This window comes from Phocoena phocoena, chromosome 4, assembly GCF_963924675.1.
Source record: "Phocoena phocoena chromosome 4, mPhoPho1.1, whole genome shotgun sequence".
NCBI lineage: Eukaryota > Metazoa > Chordata > Mammalia > Artiodactyla > Phocoenidae > Phocoena > Phocoena phocoena.
In genome coordinates this window covers 131,180,642-131,199,032 of record NC_089222.1, presented here as the reverse complement: position 1 = coordinate 131,199,032, position 18,391 = coordinate 131,180,642, and positions in this window count along the sequence as shown.

Here is an 18,391-nt window from a genome sequence, read left to right as displayed (position 1 = left end):
AACTATACAAATCTTACCCTCCTGCTCTGTTGGTGGTAATGTAAATTGGTGAAGCCACTATGGAAAACAGTGGGGAAATTCCTCAGCAAATTAAGAATAGAAGTACCATATAATCCAACCATTCCACTTCTGGCTATTTATCCAAAGAATACGAAAACGCTAATTGGAAAACATATACACACCCCCATGTTCAATGCAGCATTATTCACAATAACCAACATATGGAAACAACATAAATGTCCATCAATGGATGAATGGATAAAGATGTGGTATATATATATACAATGGAATACTACTCGTCCATAAAAAATGAAACCTTGCCGTTTGCAACAATACAAATGGACCTTGAGGGTATAATGCTAAGTGTAAATAGTCAGATGGAGAAAGATAAATACTGTATGATCCCACTCATATATGGAGTCTAAAAGAAAACAAACAAAAACAAAATAAAATTTGTATATACAGAGAACAGACTGCTGGTTACCAGAAGGGAACAGGGTTAGGGATGAGCAAAATAGATGAAAGTGGTCAGCTGTATGGCTGGTGATGGATGGTAACTAGAGATTTAGCAGTAAGCACTTTGTAAAGTACACAGATGTGGAATTATAATGGTAAACACCTGAAGGTTATATAATGTTTATATACCAATTTTACCTCAATTAAAAAAAACTATATTGAAAGACACTGAGGAACACCTAAATAAATGGAGAGATATGTTCACATAAAACAAAGACCAATTCCTATAACTTCACTCTAGAGCTGCTGTTAGGCCACATGTGTTTGTGTGGCCCACTGCCACCAGTTTGCTCACTACTCGCCTCAAATTCAGGAGAGAGAATTTACTCTTGGCTCAACCCTCCAGTTGAGCCGTTTTCTGTGACAGGTTTGCTCATAAGTTGGTCAGCTTGCAGATTTGGGCCATATGCCAACACCAAGTCCCATCAGCTGCAGCTGAGAATCGGGCAATTAACAGCCACCCCGGATGTGGGACTCATCGCTGACACCTCCCACACTCGGCCCCAGTGTCCAATCTCTTACCGAGACCTGGTGCCTCGACCTCTTACAGCTGAGACCCATTTGTCTCCGTCTACACCGCCACAACTCCAGTCCAGGCCATCACACTGGCTCTTGCCTAGACAAATGCTGTTTATCCTCTTGCAATGTCTTACAAGCTCACACATGTACAAATATATAAAATGAAAAGTGGCACAAAATTTCACATATCAATATTTTATCCTTACTAGTGCAAAGCAGTCTAATATCTACTCTGTTCTATTAAAAAATAATTCCAGTTGTGATCCACTCAAATTTCAAGAACCAATAATGGACCATGACCTCATACATTGAAAACACAAGCCCACTGGCTAACAGAACAGGGTCTAGAATCACACACTGTCTGGGTTCAAATCCCAGCTCTGCCACTTACTTACTATACGGCCTTGGACAACCTGCTTAACCCTTGCTGGGTTGGGTCTTGTTTTCCTCACCTGTAAAACAAGGATAACAGCAACACTTCACTGGGTTGTTGTGAGGTTTACATGAAGAAAATGAGGGTAAAGGGTTGAACACAGTGGCCCAAAGCAAACAAATTATAAATATTAGCTATTAATTATGATAATACAAATAACAAAAGCCTCAGCCCCCTCAAGCCCCTCTTGATCCTCTCCAATTTATTCCCCTATATCAGTGTCTCCCTTGCTGAAAACCCCACGTCTTCCAAATTTCTTATGATCAATTCTAAATCCTTAGCATGCCCTCCAGACCTGCCTGGTTGGGTTTTCTATTAATCCAGCCTTGCCTCAAAAGCCTTTGTCTCCCTCTCTCACTATTCTCCAGCCTGACCTTCCTTCCTTCTCGCCCAAAGGCACCAAGCTCCTTCTGACCTCAGGACCTTTGCACATGCTCTCCCCACTCCCTGGACCTCTACTCTTCAGCTGACTAACTCCTCACCTTTAGATCTCAGAGTAAATGTCAAAAGCTTGCCTGACTTGTTCTCTGCTATAACTCAAGCATGTAACAGAGTACCTGGCCCAATGCAGGTACTTGCTTCTGAACAAATGACTTGGCATTTTTAGTATAAACCCAGAACCCCAATCACCTACATCTTCCAAACACAGCACAGTCAGCTATCCCAATACATAAGGGAACAATGCCGCTGAGCCACGTACTCAGAGAAGATTCCTTGGATAGGTTTTCCAGAGTCAGGAGGAGCAAAAGGGAGGCCCAGCTCTGGGAGCAACTGGCCAAAGGAGAGCAAAGGTTGGCAACTATAAACACAGCCAACACAACTACCCAAACTTGGCCTCATTAGCATGGAGCACTACAAAAAGTTGTTCTGAAATTCCATTTTCCTAATTCTGAAAGCCATCTAGGTGGTCAATAATCCCATTTTACCAAATAACAATAACTAAGTAATGACTAAACCAGGTAAGAATGGCACACATCCTTCTAACATCTGTCACCTTCTATCATTTTTCAAACCTAAACAGTAAGATATAATACCCCCCAGAGCCTGCCAGACCTAAAATTCTGTTAATTTCTTAACACCAAATTCAGATTCCTATGTCACACATGAATTTTTCTATATTCTTGGAAATAGAAACTATTGTTACAGTTCAAAATAAAGTTCACTGACCTGAGCAAATTGCTGATTCATTCAGTAATGCTGATAAAGGATGAACAGGCATTTTAAAGCTTCCTGCATCTCAATTTGGAAATAACTTCTACTCTCTGCTCAATATACACAATATAAATTTAAGTTTTAATAGTTACTTAATGTTTTTGCTTTCCAAATCATTTTTTAAAAGAAGATGATGTTGCTTTATCACATTTCAATAACTTTAAAGATAATGTACTTAAAAAAAAACTTTTAAAATCTTGAGGTGAATATTGGATCAGGGAGCCAGACCTATAATGCTTCATAACAGAAATTCAGAATAAAGATGAAGTTCCACGTATACAGAAGAGCTGGACGTTTATTTATCTCAAGTCTCACAGGACTTCATTGTTTTTTAATTCTCAATGTAGCAGGGCACAGGGAGTAACCTAACACCAAGGATTCATATAAAAAAGACTATCACCTGAACATCCTTCATCTTCACTGAACGATGACAAATGTTCTTTTGACAAGTGCCTACCTGTGCCACATAATAAACTAGATGCCGTGAAAACACTAACAAAAGACAGTCCCTACGTTCAAGAAGAACACAACCTGGAGATGTTCAAAATGAAAATGGTACTTTGGGGTGAAAGAGACGACAATGACCACTATAAACAACTTCCACAGGAATGTGGGCATTCCTAAAGGTATTTGCAGTAAGACTTCAAATAAAAACTACTTTTTGGTGAATTCTCATTTAACCATAATATTCAATTAATGAGCACGACTATTTTCAAAATAGTTGTTAGCCAAGGGGGTGCGTGTGTATGGCTGGGCATGAGAGACTGGTGACCCTGGACATCAGAAATGGCACAACAGGCAAATGTCTCAGCCTTTATATAAAGGCAGTGCCCTTCATCTGCAGCCTGGGCGAATTCCTCCCAACTCTCCTCCTTCTTTCTTGTGGCCATTTGGAATTTCTGCCTTTTTCTCCTTATTGCTTCTGCCTGCCACCACCCATCATCCTGTCAATTACTTTTGCCTCACTCAATTTCAGGGCAGGGTCTTTGGAAAATAGGCAAATTCTTCCTACCACGCCACCCTTCTTGGCTCCCTCTTTAGCTTCAAAATCTGCTAAGCCAGTAACTGTTACAATATACCCAAGATACCAAGAGTTTAAGTGTTCTTAAATTAGGTGAGCCTTATCTTCTGTTTTTCAAGAGGATGGCAAAGACCAAACAGTATCGTGTGTTTACACCTTCAGTCCTTTATCTTTTCTTTAAAGGCCTTTAAAAAACTTTTTTTTTTTTTAATTTAAGGTGGAGATGCTCATAAGAAAGAATCTTCTTAAAGATAAGGGCTCTTCTTGTTATTATCCCCAGTTTTGAAAGAACCTTAGCATCAAAAATTCTTTGGGAGCTGAAATCACAGACAATAACTTAAATCTGCATTCTTCCAATGTTCTAAGACCTGACTTACCAGCCAGAAACAGCCAGTAGGAATAAATCAGAACCAAGATTTGCTATTTTCTTTAATCATCTGCAGATCCTGAATATCATGCTTGTTTAAACAGTGTATCTGATAATCACATTTTCTAAATCCACTTCTCTCAGCCTTATGAAAAAAAACCTTAAGTATGACTAGATAAGGTACATGGATGCATATACCAAAAAAAGCTAAAGGAAAACAGAAAACGTAAGTTTGAATTAAGGTAAGTAGCACAAGTGCTTATAGCAGCACCAAAAACGATGACATTGTTTTAAGGACTTCTACAGTGACATATGGTAAAACAACCTGACAATCTATGTTAAAATTATGTAACAAAAGATGCTATAGCTTTTTAAAAAATGGAGGTGATGGGGTGAGGGAATCACTACAACTTTTGCAGCTCATGGTTATTACAACAAATGTGAAGTTCCATAGAGAGAAAGTTGGATTTTTTTCCATTTACTTTTCCTATTATTGAAAATTACATATTTAATCATGGATCTTGTTATACTTACTTGGTCTAATTCCATATGTGAAATTATGATGCTAAAATTATACTTAGAAGGGAGAAGTCTGAATGGTTACAGAAGTTTACAGTTGTTTATGGACTCACCTGGTAACAGATCAGAAACAAAAGGTTTTTTTACTTCCCAAATCAACAAATTCAAATTTGTTAACTTCTGGGTAATAAGTTTAAAATAGCTTGGAAGGGAATAAAGGAAGAAAAAAGGAACACGGAAATCCAAGTACCAGAACTAAAACAAGAGTAACAGATTCTTCTGTTATACCTTCTTACTACAAAAAATTTAAGAAACAATGAAGTCTTTTATTTGTTTAACAGATTTGGCAGCTATGTGATTCTTAGTAGGACTGTTACACCTCAGTGGAATATGACTATGTTATGAAAACATGAACTAGCAACTAGAATTGGCTTATACTGGTACAGCTTATTTACTGAATTATATATTTTCTAACATGCACTTGTCAGTCACTATTTTATTTATCAACTTAGAGGTATGATTTTCCTTGAATGAACTGCACTGTTCAAAGCAGAGCATTTAATGAGTTTTGACACTTGTATATGTGAATAAAACCACCACCACAATCAAGATAAATTTCCATCACTTCTCAAAATTCCACATGCCTCTTTGAGGTCTCTCCCTCCTTGTTCCCCTGGCTCCAGGTAACCAATGATTTGCTTTACGTCACTGTCGATCAGCATGCATTTTCTATGATTTTTATATAAATGGAATCACACATTATGTACTTTGGCTTCGGGTTTCTTTCACTCGGCTTAATGACGATCAGGTTGCGGACATTAGATGTTTGGGTTTTTTATTGCTGAATACTATTCCATTACATGTATGTACCACCATTTGTTTATCCATTTAATGGTAGATGGACTTTTTATTGTAATAAAGATGGAGGACAACTACATTGTTTCCAGTTTGGGATTATTGTAATAAAGCTTCAGTGAACATCTGCATGGACATTACTTCATTTCTCTTGGGTAACTAAATACCTAGAAGTGGAGAAGCGGAGTGATATGGTGGGTTTCTGTTTAACTTCTGAGAAACTGCTAAACACTTTCCAAAGTAATTGTATCATTTTCATTGCTACCAGCAGTGTATGGCAACTCCAACTGCTCCACATTCTCACCAACCTTGGTATTGTCTGTCTTTTTAATCTTAACTAACCTAATAAATATACAGTGGTATAGAGCTGTGGGTTTAGTTTGCATTTCTTGATGGCTAATGATGTTCGGCATCCCTACATATGCTTATTGGCCATCTGTATATCTTCTTTTGTGAAATGTCTGTTCAATTCTTCTGCCCGTTTTTAACTGGGCTGTCTACTTCTTGAGTTGTAAGAGCCAGTAGAATTTTGATTAGAATTGCAATGAATCTACACAGCAATTTTAGGAGAACCAACATCTAACTAACTGAGTCTTCTGATGCATGAACATGGCATATCTCCCCATTTACTTAGGTCTTCTTTAATTTCTCTCAGCATTATTCTGATGTTTTTTAGTAAAGAGGGCTTGCATATCTATTGTTAAATTTATTCCTAAGTATTTTACGGTATTTTGTAGATACTATAAATGGATTTGTTTGTTAAACTTCATTTTCTGGTTTTCTGCTGCTACTATGTAAACATAGTTTTTTTTTTCATATTAACCTTAAATTCTCTGCAACCTTACTTAATTCTTATTAGTTCTGACAGTTTCTTTGTAGATTCCTTAGGATTTCTACGTACACAATCATGTCATCTGCAAATAGAGACAGTTTTACTTCTTTCCCATCTTTACACTTACTTCTTTCTTCCCCTTATTGCAACAACTGAATAGTGAGAGTGGTGAGAAAGGGCATCCTTGCCTTCCTGTAAGGACATTTTTCAATGTTTTACCATGAAATATGATGTTAACTGTAGGTTTTCTAAGCTGAGCAACTGATGGGCAGAAAGGTGGGTGTACTAGTTACTATCCCAGTTAACTTAGGACTCCTATAAGAAACTCAAAGGGGAAAAAAAAAGCAGAGTGAAAACTTCCAACAATTCCCCTGAAGAGTAAAATTCCCTAACTCACTCAGCACCCGCATTCCCACACCACTTTCAAAGTATTCACCCCAGACATCTATAAGATCCCACAATCAGGGGCTAGAGATAAGAAGGACAGAGATTAATCATCAGAGAGCACACCTAAGACTGACTCTCTCAGAACCTCACAAACATGGCAGCTGGCTGCTCTAGAGCGCTCCAGAGGTGGACAGCACAGAACAGTATTTTACAGCTTGATGGCAACCCTGCCAGTTGGGCAAATTACTTTACATCTCTCTGACAATTCCCTTTTTTTGGGGGGGTGGGGAGAAGGGACAAGAATAGTACTTTTTGTTGGGAGGATCAAATGAAATAATATATATAATGTCCTTAAGACAGTGCCTGACACACACAAGTGCTCTGTAACTGTTAACTATTATTTGAATTTGATGTTAGAAATGTTTCTGGAAACACAAAAGATCCCAAATAGCCAAAGCAATCTTGAGAAAGAAAAACAGAGGTGCAGGAATCAGGCTCCCTGACTTCAGACTATACTACAAAGCTACAGTAATCAATACAGTATGGTACTGGCACAAGAACAGAAATATAGGTCAATGGAAGAGGATAGAAACCCAGAAACAAACCCAGGCACCTATGGTCAATTAATCTATGACAAAGGAGACAAAAATATACAATAGAGAAAAGACAGCCTCTTCAATAAGTGGTGCTGGGAAAATTGGACAGCTATATGTAAAAGAATGAAATTAGAACATTCTCTTACACCACACACAAAAATAAACTCAAAATGGATTAAAGATATAAGTGTAAGAACAGATACTATAAAACTAGAGGAAAACACAGGCAGAACACTCTTAGATATAAATTGCAGCAATATCTTTTTGGATCCATCTCCTAGAGTAATGGAAACAAAAACAAAAACAAACAAACAGGACCTAATGAAACTTAAAAGCCTTTGCACAGCAAAGGAAACCATAAATAAAACAAAACAAAATGACAACCTACAGAATGGGGAAAAAATATTTGCAAATGATGCAACCAACAAGGGATTAATCTCCAAAACATACAAATAGTTCATACAGGGCATCCCTGGTGGCGCAGTGGATGAGAGTCCGCCTGCCGATGCAGGGAACACAGGTTCGTGCCCCGGTCCGGGAAGATCCCACATGCCGCAGAGCGGCTGGGCCCGTGAGCCATGGCCACTGAGCCTGCGCGTCCAGAGCCTGGGCTCCGCAACGGGAGAGGCCATAACAGTGAGAGGCCCGTGTACCGCGAAAAAAAAAAAAAAAATAGTTCATACAGCTCAATACCAAAAAAAAAAAACCCAATCAAAAAAATGGGCAGAAGATCTAAACAGACATTTCTCCAAAGACATACAGATGGCCAAAAGGCACATGAAAAGATGCTCAACATCTCTAATAAATAGGGAAATGCAAATCAGGATTATAATGAGGTATCACCTCACACCAGTCTGAATGGCTATCATCAAAAACTCTAGAAATAATAAATGCAGGAGAGAGTGTAGAGAAAAAGGAACCCTCCTTCACTGTTGGTGAGAATGTAAATTGGTACAGCCACTATGGAGAACAGTATGGAGGTTCCTTAAAAAACTAAAAATAGAGCTACCATATGATCCTGCAATCCCACTCCTGGGCATATATCCAGAGAAAACCACAATTTGAAAAGATAAATACACTCCAATGCCCACGGCAGCACTATTTACAATAGCCAAGACATGGAAGCAACCTAAATGTCCATCGACAGAGGAATGGATAAAGAAGATGTGATACAAACACACACACACACACACAACCATGGAGTATTATTCAGCCATAAAAAAAGAAGGAAATAATGCCATCTGCAGCAACAAGGATGAACCTAGAGATTACCATACTAAGTGAAGTAAGCCAGAGAGAGAAAGACAAACATTACATGATATCACTTATATGTGGAATCTAAAAAAAAGAAAAGATACAAATGAATTTATATACAAAACAGAAATAGACCCACAGACATAGAAAACAAACTTATGGTTACCAAAGGGGAAAGTTGGGCGGGGGGAGGGATAAATTAGGAGTTTGGGATTAAGAGTGTGTATCTACACACTATTACATATAAAACAGATAACCAACAAGGACCTACTGTACAGCACAGGGAACTATACTCAATATTCTCTAATAACCTATACAGAAAAAGAATCTGAAAAAGGATACATAGATATAGATGTATAACTGAATCACTGTGCTGTACACCTAAAACTAACACAACATTGTAAATCAACTATGCTTCAATTTAAACAAAAAAAAATAAAATGTTTTTGAGTGGCACAGGGTGACGGTGAAACCGTAAAGAAAAAAGTGTAATAGCATGTTACTTAGCTTTCCAGTGCCCAATATGGACATAGATATAATAATATTAACACTGTTAACTGGTTTTCAACTTTCAGAACAAATAATGGAAGACTTAATTATGGTTATTAAATGAAATGTAATTATTAACCTTAGTAAAATAAAAGTGGTCAGTTGAGAGATGGAATCAGACAGAACTGAAAGGAAAGGTAGTATTTCTATATAACTTATAATGTACAGAGTCAAACGATACTGCCTTAGATTAATGAGACCAAATTTTAAAAAAGGTGGAGGGGGGATTGTAGAGGTGACCAAGAACAGAAATGGAATGATTATAAATACAGCTGATGGGATGGCAGAAGCAAACAAAATCAACATCTATGGTAACAGAAAGTAAACAGATAACATCTTAGGTTCATAAATAAAATGGGTATAAAACATCTTAGAGACACAGAGGTCTGTGTCTCTAAAAAATTAAATAGCAGAAATGGGTAAAGATGAATATTATCTTTGAAGCAGAATTAGGTGTGCAACAGATGAAGGTGCTTTATGATAAATTTATTGTTTTTAAATCAAAAATATGTAATACTTCGTAAAAACATAAACTTAAAAGATGTTTAAATAGACAGTAAACAAAAAATAGTGAAACTCAGTTAAGTCTAAACTGTTGATAACTTGGCTGTAAGTCTTAATGCAACTTTTCAAAGATTCTTCAAATAGAAAAGGAATTTGATAAAGAGAAAAATCAATCTTTAACCAAAATCTTAGATTATTTTAACAAAACTAGGCGATAGGAAGGGTAGAAAAATATAGTAAGATTTCTTCTTGTTTGAGAACAATGTTATACATACTGTTTAACATATCATATTCACAAAGATATCAATTCAGATAGAATCTTTAAAAATGAAAGGGTATCTTTTAGGGAAACAAGCTGTTAAAACTTCCAAACTGGAGCGCTGGTTCTCCGACTTACAGAATCTAATGAAATCTACTGTATTTCCACCAAGAAAACCACTCACATAATAAAATTTTGCAGCTATTGTCGATAGAACTGATGACTTAAACCATGAGCTGATTTTTTTTAAATTAATTTTTATTGGAGTATAGTTGCTTTACAATGTTGTGTTACTTTCTGCTGACAGCAAAGTAAATCAGCTATATATATATATACATATATCCCCTCTTTCTTGGATTTCCTTCCCATTTAGGTCACCACAGAGCACTGGGTAGAGTTCCCTGTGCTATACAGTAGGTTCTCATTAGTTAGTTATTTTATACATAGTTTCAATAGTGTATATATGTCAATCTCAATCCCTTCCAATCCCCTTTTCTCCCCAGGAGCTGATTCTTTAAGGAAACCAATAAAATTGACAAACTTCTGCAAAGTCTCACCAAGCAAAATATGAGGAAAAAATGAATACATATATTCCCATTGGCATACAAAAATACTGTAATGGCTCTTTTCTTGAAATAAAATTTCTTGACCCTCCCCACATCCTTCTAATTACAGTAAAATTCACTGCTCTTCTTTATAGTAGAACTCCCCAAAAAAGCCGTTTATATTCATACCATCTCCACTTCCCTCTCTCCCAATTTCATTTGAGCCCACTGAAATCAGACCTTTTCCCCTCAACTCCATGGGAATTACTTTGTGAGGATCTGCGGCCTTCACATTGCCAAATGGCAAATTTTGGGTCTTCTTAGACAGCATCTCAGCAACATTCAACAGGGTGATCATTCCCTCCCTGAAATTGTTTCTTCACTTGGCCTCAGATTTACCACCTCACCAGCAAGCCCCCTGTCAATTTCGTGGATTCTCCTTCTCCTCCAAACCTCTAAATGCTGGAGAGCCAGGGCTTGGTCCTCAGATCTCGCCTCCTCTTTGTAACACTCCCTACGAGAACTCATCCAGACTCACAGCGTGGACACGATCACTCATGGACTTACTGTACACTCTCATATTTATATTTGGTCTAATCTCGACTATTCTCTTGAACTTCGTACTCATGTATCCAACTGCATACTCAAATTACTACTTGTTTGTCTAACAGGCATTTCACATTTAACATGTCCAGAAACCTTGGTTCCTCCACCTCTAGTTAGGATATGTACCAAAATACTAACAATGGTTACATCTAGGTAATTTTTGTTTGCCTGTTTCTGCATTCAAATTATTAACCATAAACACATATTACTTTATAATCAGAAAAATGTTCAAAGAGACAACAAACCATAAACAAAAAAATATGCCTTCGGAAAAAATGCAATTCACATTTCTTTTGGCTGTCTTGAAGGCTCCCAAAGATGTCAATTACTTTTTTCCCCCTTGATAATGGATACTTCCTCCACTCATCAGGATATTGGTTTGTCATTATCTAGAAAATTCATGGGCAACTCTAAAACACAGCAGCCTCCACTGATATCTTCAAAGTAAACACAAAAGAATAAATTAAATTTTATAGAAATTTAAAATAAAAAGATGCTGTGATGTGGAAAAAGAGAACCCTGTTACAGGAAAATAAGGAGAAAAACCCCATCAAGTCAGGTCTAGCTCCGTGAACATGGGCAAATGTGTACCCTTGAGACTTAAGGAGGGAGCCCCTGCCCTACTTATGTCACAAAGCCCTTCGAAAAGGATAAAGTGCTGAACACCAAATATACAGAATTATGAAATGCAAAAGAAAATCAATTTTAGGTATTTTAAAACAACCAGCAGCATGATATTGGAAAGAACGGGAAGTACTGGGATATAATTAAGGTTCTACAGACATTACCAACGGTGTGATCTATAAGATACCTGACGTCACCCTTTAGGTTCCCCATAAGGAAAACAACATCAACACTTACTCTAAGGATTGAATGGCTGGGCTCATTTAATTGCACAGTGCCTGGCATGAGATCATTAACATTTTATTATTATTATTGCCATCTTTATCCAAAAGATGATGAAAAGAAGGTTCATCAAAGGTGAACAAACCCAAGGTTTGTTCAAAGGTTCTACAAACCCAAGAGTTAAACTACAAAATACAGAGATTCCTGAACCTTTAAGAATGAAATGTCAGTGAGCCTAATAAAGATCTCAACAAGATAAAAAGAAAATATTAAAATTATACAAGTCTGCTCAAGAAAATTGATAATTTCACAGACCCAAAGAATTAGCAACTGAAAGAGCACACTCACCCAATACAACCCACTTCCACACTTTGGTTACAGATGAGGAAACTGAAGCCCTTAGAGGGTCAGTCACTTAGAGGTTAAAAAGTTCCTCTGCCCCAGGTCCAAATATTACATTTCAATTCATATGACATGGCCTGAATAGCAAGGTTGTTTTGAGGGTGGGGGTAAAAGTGAGGAGGATAAAAAAAACAAGACTAGAGGGAAATGTCTCAAGTATCCTGTGTGTGTGATGAGAACGTTAGACAAACAAATTAAAAGGGGATTTATGGAATAGAAATTTTTCCTTATTACTCAATATTTAGTTTATTAATTTCTGATTAACACTTCTTGGATTACACAATCTTATATATCGTTAAAAAGAATCTGACACCAAACTATGCTGAACTTAAATCAAAGTTTGTAGTTATACCCAACTACATATGGAAAATTAAACGAAGGACACACAGCTGGAGATATTTCACCAAAAGTCACTTTCCATATAGAATAATAAGTGTTCATGTCCCATATTCATAATGAAATATTCATATGTTATTTTGTTTTCAAACTGTAAAAATTATAACCGTGATTCACATTATTTACTTCTGATTGCCGAGAGGAAGTGAAAGCCCTAAAACTAGATCTAGGTCAGAATGACCCTCTGTAGGTCTAAGACTTGACAAATATAGCATGCAAAGTAACTGAAAAAACAAGCAAACCACCAAAAAGGTGCCCTTCAAATTCCCAACCATTCCTTAAACACCTTCTCACCCCAACTCATAATAAATTTGAGTCAAAAAAAAGGATTAAGAGGAAAAAATGTTAAGTAACAATGTTAATTAAATAAGGCAGCAGTTACAGTAGAGCAATTAGAATATGAATCACAGATATGAAACTTTTTAATTTTAGTAGAGGTACTAAATTGAAATGCTTTATTTAAAGATAACCTAATCCACTAATCCCTGGTAGGCACTATAGTACTAGGTATCTCAATATACATAGCTAAAACTAAAATTTTTAAATCTATTTCTTGTTATTGATGTTTACTTGGAAGTCAAAATTACCATCTCTAAAATGGAGATTAACGAGCTGTAGACTTTCCACCTGAGCCCTCAGATAGCTACTTTCCAATATACAGTCACAAGAATTAGTCAAATAAGTAATAATTTGAGGCCTGTTAAAAAAAAAAAAAGCTGCAATATTTCTCAGTTCAAATATTATTTGAGGAACAACTGAGTAGGTAAATACTATTGATTTTTTTACCTGAGATGAAAATTATTTTGGCAGTATTGTCTTTCTAAATTCTATCCAAAAAAATAACACCATTTCAGAAGCCTACCCTAACCATCTATCACAGCTATTCGTTATTCTCAAATAGAAAAAAACTATTAGTAATTATTTTCTATTTTATGAATTTACAACACTAAGTATTTATGTATTTACATTATTTGTTTGCCTTTCTCATCCATACAAAGCACCAAAACTTAGGATTGAGAAGAAGGAACAAGAATGAAACACAACTCCTTTGAACATATCAAAGTGCAGTAAACAGTTTAGGAGTGCTACAGGAACACTGTATAAAATTAAAGTGGAATTATTCTTGAAGTCTGAAAAGAATGGCAAATAAACTAACCACAGGACAGCTTTCCCTCCTAGAAGAAGAATGAGTGTGTAAAGAGGGAGTGATGTTCCTGTTTGTATCCCAGATTCAAGAATGTGGGTTCCAAAGAACGCTGGCCTATCCAGGCAATGAATCAACCATTCCATTCAAACCAGACTAGCCTCACCACTCACTGAGAGCCACAGACATCACAGATGGGCATGCCCTACAGAGTAAGAGAGAGAGTGGTCCTCTTGGTATAGACACAATCAGAAGCTACAAGATATTATTATATATTCTTCTTTCCCTGAAAGTATTAGGAGAATAACAGAGAACCTTAGAACTATTTAGAGTAGCAGTCCCCAACCTTTTTGGTACCAGGAACTGGTCTCATGGAAGACAATTTTTCCACGGATGTCAGGGAGGATCGTTCAGGCGGTAATGTGCACGACGGGGTGCAGCAGATGAAGCTTTGCTCACTTGCCCACTGCTCACCTCCTGCTGTGCACCCCAGCTCCTAACAGGGCCCAGTACCAGTCTGTGGCCTGGGGGTTGCGGACCCCTGGTTTACAGTACTGAAAGAAATGTATTCCTACTACATGTAATTTTTTGGATAGAACAGGCAAATTTTCAATTTTAAAATCATTTTAAAATAAAACATTTATTTGATCTGACTGTAAAAATAATACTTGATCATAGTAGGATACATAAGAGGAAAAAAATCACCCAAAACTCCAAATCCAAAGAAAATCACATTTTCTTTTTCTACTCAGAAGTATGTGTCTGTGTGTAGTGTTGATATAAGTAGCAGGCAAGGATGACACTGTTGGCCATCCAGTTCCATTCGCCCCCTCATTTTCTAACCACATCCTGATTGTGCCCACAAATCTGCTCTCTACCTGAGGCCATGAGTTTCTGGGGTAGCAAACCCTAGTCCCAACCCAAGATGAATTCCAATCCATTTAAGCCAATCACAGTGGTCCCACTTCTCTTGACATTGACTGATTTAGGCTTAACTTATGCAATGCTGGCCCTAGTCCCAACCCAAGATGAATCCCAATCCATTTAAGCCAATCACAGTGGTCCCACTTCTCTTGACGTTGACTGATTTAGGCGTAAACTTATGCAATGCTGGCCCCACAAAGGAGAGGCTAGGGTGGTATTCACTATGAGGTCTTTGGGAAAGGCTTTTATCACTAATAAAGAGACATCACAGAAAAAAAAAAAAAAGTCTTCTTCCAAGAAACTCAGTTATATTTACTGGTACACTTGAACTTGTGCCAGTCATCTTGCAACCATAGGAGGAACTAGCCACAGACAAAAGAAAGACATATCCTGCATTTTCAACCTTTTCCCACTGACCTTATTTTTAAATACATACAGATGCAGACACACAACCTTCTTGACCCAACCTCCCCCAACTAAAATCTCTCTTTCCTACTCTTCATTGCTATGCTTCTCGAAAGAGTGGTCAAAACAAGCTGCCTCCTCCACTAAATTATGCATTCATCACTGACATTCCTAAGGCTTTCTTAATTTCCCAAAACTTAGGCTTCTCATATCCTATGGTTTCAAGCCACATCTTACATGTTGCTATTTTAGCAATTAACACACGCTATAGTAATGGTCTGCCTGTCAGACTGTAACCTCTGAATAATTCTGTATTGCCAACATCTAGAAAAGTTCCTGGCATATCAAGGCACAAATATTTGTTTCATAAACCAAATGTACACCCAATACCTAACACGTAGGCATACCATGAATGTTGAAATGAGTTTAGCAACCCTACTATCTACTCACACCAGAATATGTGTTTGAGTGTAAACTGGGGAGAAGAACAACATGCACAGGAAGATAAGAGACCAAAGTGCCTTGAAACTTAAAAACACAATTATTCTTTACTCCCCAGGGATCAGAGAGCTGGTCAAAGTTAACTCAGTAGGAGAGAAGAGGATGTTTCCACACTGGTGTATGAGAAGCAATGGCAGGGAGGCGTGCTAGTATCTGAGCAGCTCTGCCACTGGTGAGCACTGTTGCCAACCTGCTCCAGAGAGGAAAAGGTGTCCCAGACCTCCTGCGGTCTGGAACAGGCAACAAACCAGGCCAGTGACAACAGACATGCGCTCAAAGGCAAAACACATTTTTCTAAAAACCCAGAGAAATATATCTAGAGCTTGAACAGTACTTGCAACAGTCCAAGAGACAATGAAGCAGGCAAAGTTGGTCGTAGCTAAGACTCATCCCTAAGCAGCATTTCCTTTGATATCTCTGGATGACAACTGGGAATGAAGGAATGAAGCAAAGATCCCTATTCAGCTGGGCAAAATTCTTTTCTACTTCAAAAGTCTCTTACTAATGTAGGAAAACTGATTAAAAGGGCAATGTCTTTTTTCTTACTTCCCCTTCTAATTTTAGTAGTAAATCCTATCTAGAGGAGCCCTGCTGGGAACACTCCTCAGAAAAACAGAGTAAATAGAGACATTAGGTACTCTGAAAATGTAAAGTGTCTTGGGCCAAGATTTGACAACCACTTTACATTTTATAAAATAACAGTTCAGTGCAAAATATTCAGTAATGAAATTACTGATCTTATCAAAACACACTTACTCCAAATTGACAAACTAATAATTACAACCTAATAAGTTCATTGAAAGACTAATAAATCTTTTATAGCCACCTATTTTATAGCAAACTCTCTGATGGATAAGTACATCTCCTCACTGATTTAACTGACTTCCAAAAGACGCTGGCACATTTTAGAGAAGGAATAAGGCATTAAGGATATGAAGAAACCAGCAAGTAGGGTCTTCCCATTTTTTCAATAAGACCCTAAGAGTTCATCTCCTTAGGCCAAAAACATCTCCCCTGGGAATCCTAGAGGATGACCAGTCAGTAAAAAGAAGAGATTAATGACAGGGAAAAAAAAAAAAGGCAGAAGAGGGAGGTAAGATATTCCCCATACCAGGTTTAGTCTATAACCTTAGAGGTGGGATATTGACAAGGTCCAGGCGCAAAGGAACTGAAAAAATGACCCCACTATATAAAACACTTTTTAATGTAATTCCACTTTAATGGGGGATGGGGAAGTGGAGTACAGCTAACCACTATGACTCTGATTCAATCTAAGAAATGACCAATTAAAAAAGTGAAAATGACTTTACCAGATAGAAGCTAAGAACAGTTATTTTCTTACAAAAATATCCTTTGGGGACTTCCCTGGTGGCGCAGTGGTTAAGAGTCCGCTTGCCAATGCGGGTGACATGGGTTTGGGCCCTGGTTGTGGGGGATCCCACATGCCGCGGAGCGGCTGGGCCCGTGCGCCACGGCTGCTGAGCCTGCGCTCTGGGGCCCGCGAGCCGCAGCTGCTGAGCCCATGTGCCGCAACTGCTGGGGCCCGCGCCTCTGGAGCTCCTGCTCCGCAACGTGGGAGGCCACTGCGGTGGGAGGCCCGCACCGCAGTGAAGAGTGGCCCCTGCTTGCAGCAGCTGGAGGGAGCCCGCCTGCAGCGGCGAAGACCCAACGCAGCCAAAAGTAAATAAATAAAATACATAAATTTATAAAAAAAAATATCCTTTGATTACTAACTTTCCTAAGGCATTAAGAAAATCACTTAAATTTATTTTTAAAAGAATATGATTTGCACACAGCTTCACCTGCACTGATGTAACATTTTCTAAACGGTGCCAGTACTGAGAGAGGAGCCAGCAGCCCGCCAACTCCACTGCATGCCCACAGTGCTCCTAGGACAGTCATTAACAACCAAGATCCTGGCAACCACTATTTCTTTGTTCCTTATATTTGCTTGGGGACAATTTTTATTATCCTACTAATATTCTCTAAATTGTCCCTGATCCTAAATAAAACAAAGGATCTGTTCCAGAGGAGTGATCATATTAAAGAAACGTATTAGATGTATAAGAGGTTTAGCATCTAGACAACCCAAATTATATTTTGCTCAATCCAATTCTAAGTCAATTACAAGGAAAAAGAAGTCAGAAGACAAATTTTCTTTCTATCTCAGGAGATGAACTAAATGATTTAAATCCAGGTGCTTCCTCAATCCTCACACCAATGATGGAAACAGAAAGTAGAATTCTAAATGATCAAGGGTTTCAATTCGGTGCATATTTAAAATAACTTAAGAGGTACAACATATACCGTTTTCTCTTTCACGCTTTTAAAAATCCCCAAGTTTCAAAACCACAGAACTAAAATGAATCCATATTATACTACTAGTGCAGCAACTGACAGTTTACTGAACAAACACAGCCAAAGCACGTTCACTGTTCCATGGAGATAAACAGAAGACATGTATCTTCATTAAGAAACTTACACTCTTGTCAAAAGGATGGTCAAAATGTTTGACACAACCTTTCTGAATTACTAACGGGTGCAAGAAGCCACAAGATAAACATATTTACTGTTTATCATGGATAATTTTTCTATATAAGCACAAACATGTCATTTAAAGAAAATACAATACTTAGAAGTAACTGGCAGGTAAATTTACATTCTAAATGTTCACTGCAAGTCAGTTATGAGAATCAAAAAATGAGTTCTGTCCTGATGTTAGTAAGCAGGAAGGGGGTAGACAGGTTACTAACCCTGCTGGACCACAGTGCCCTCAATTATAACATGAACAATAGATTA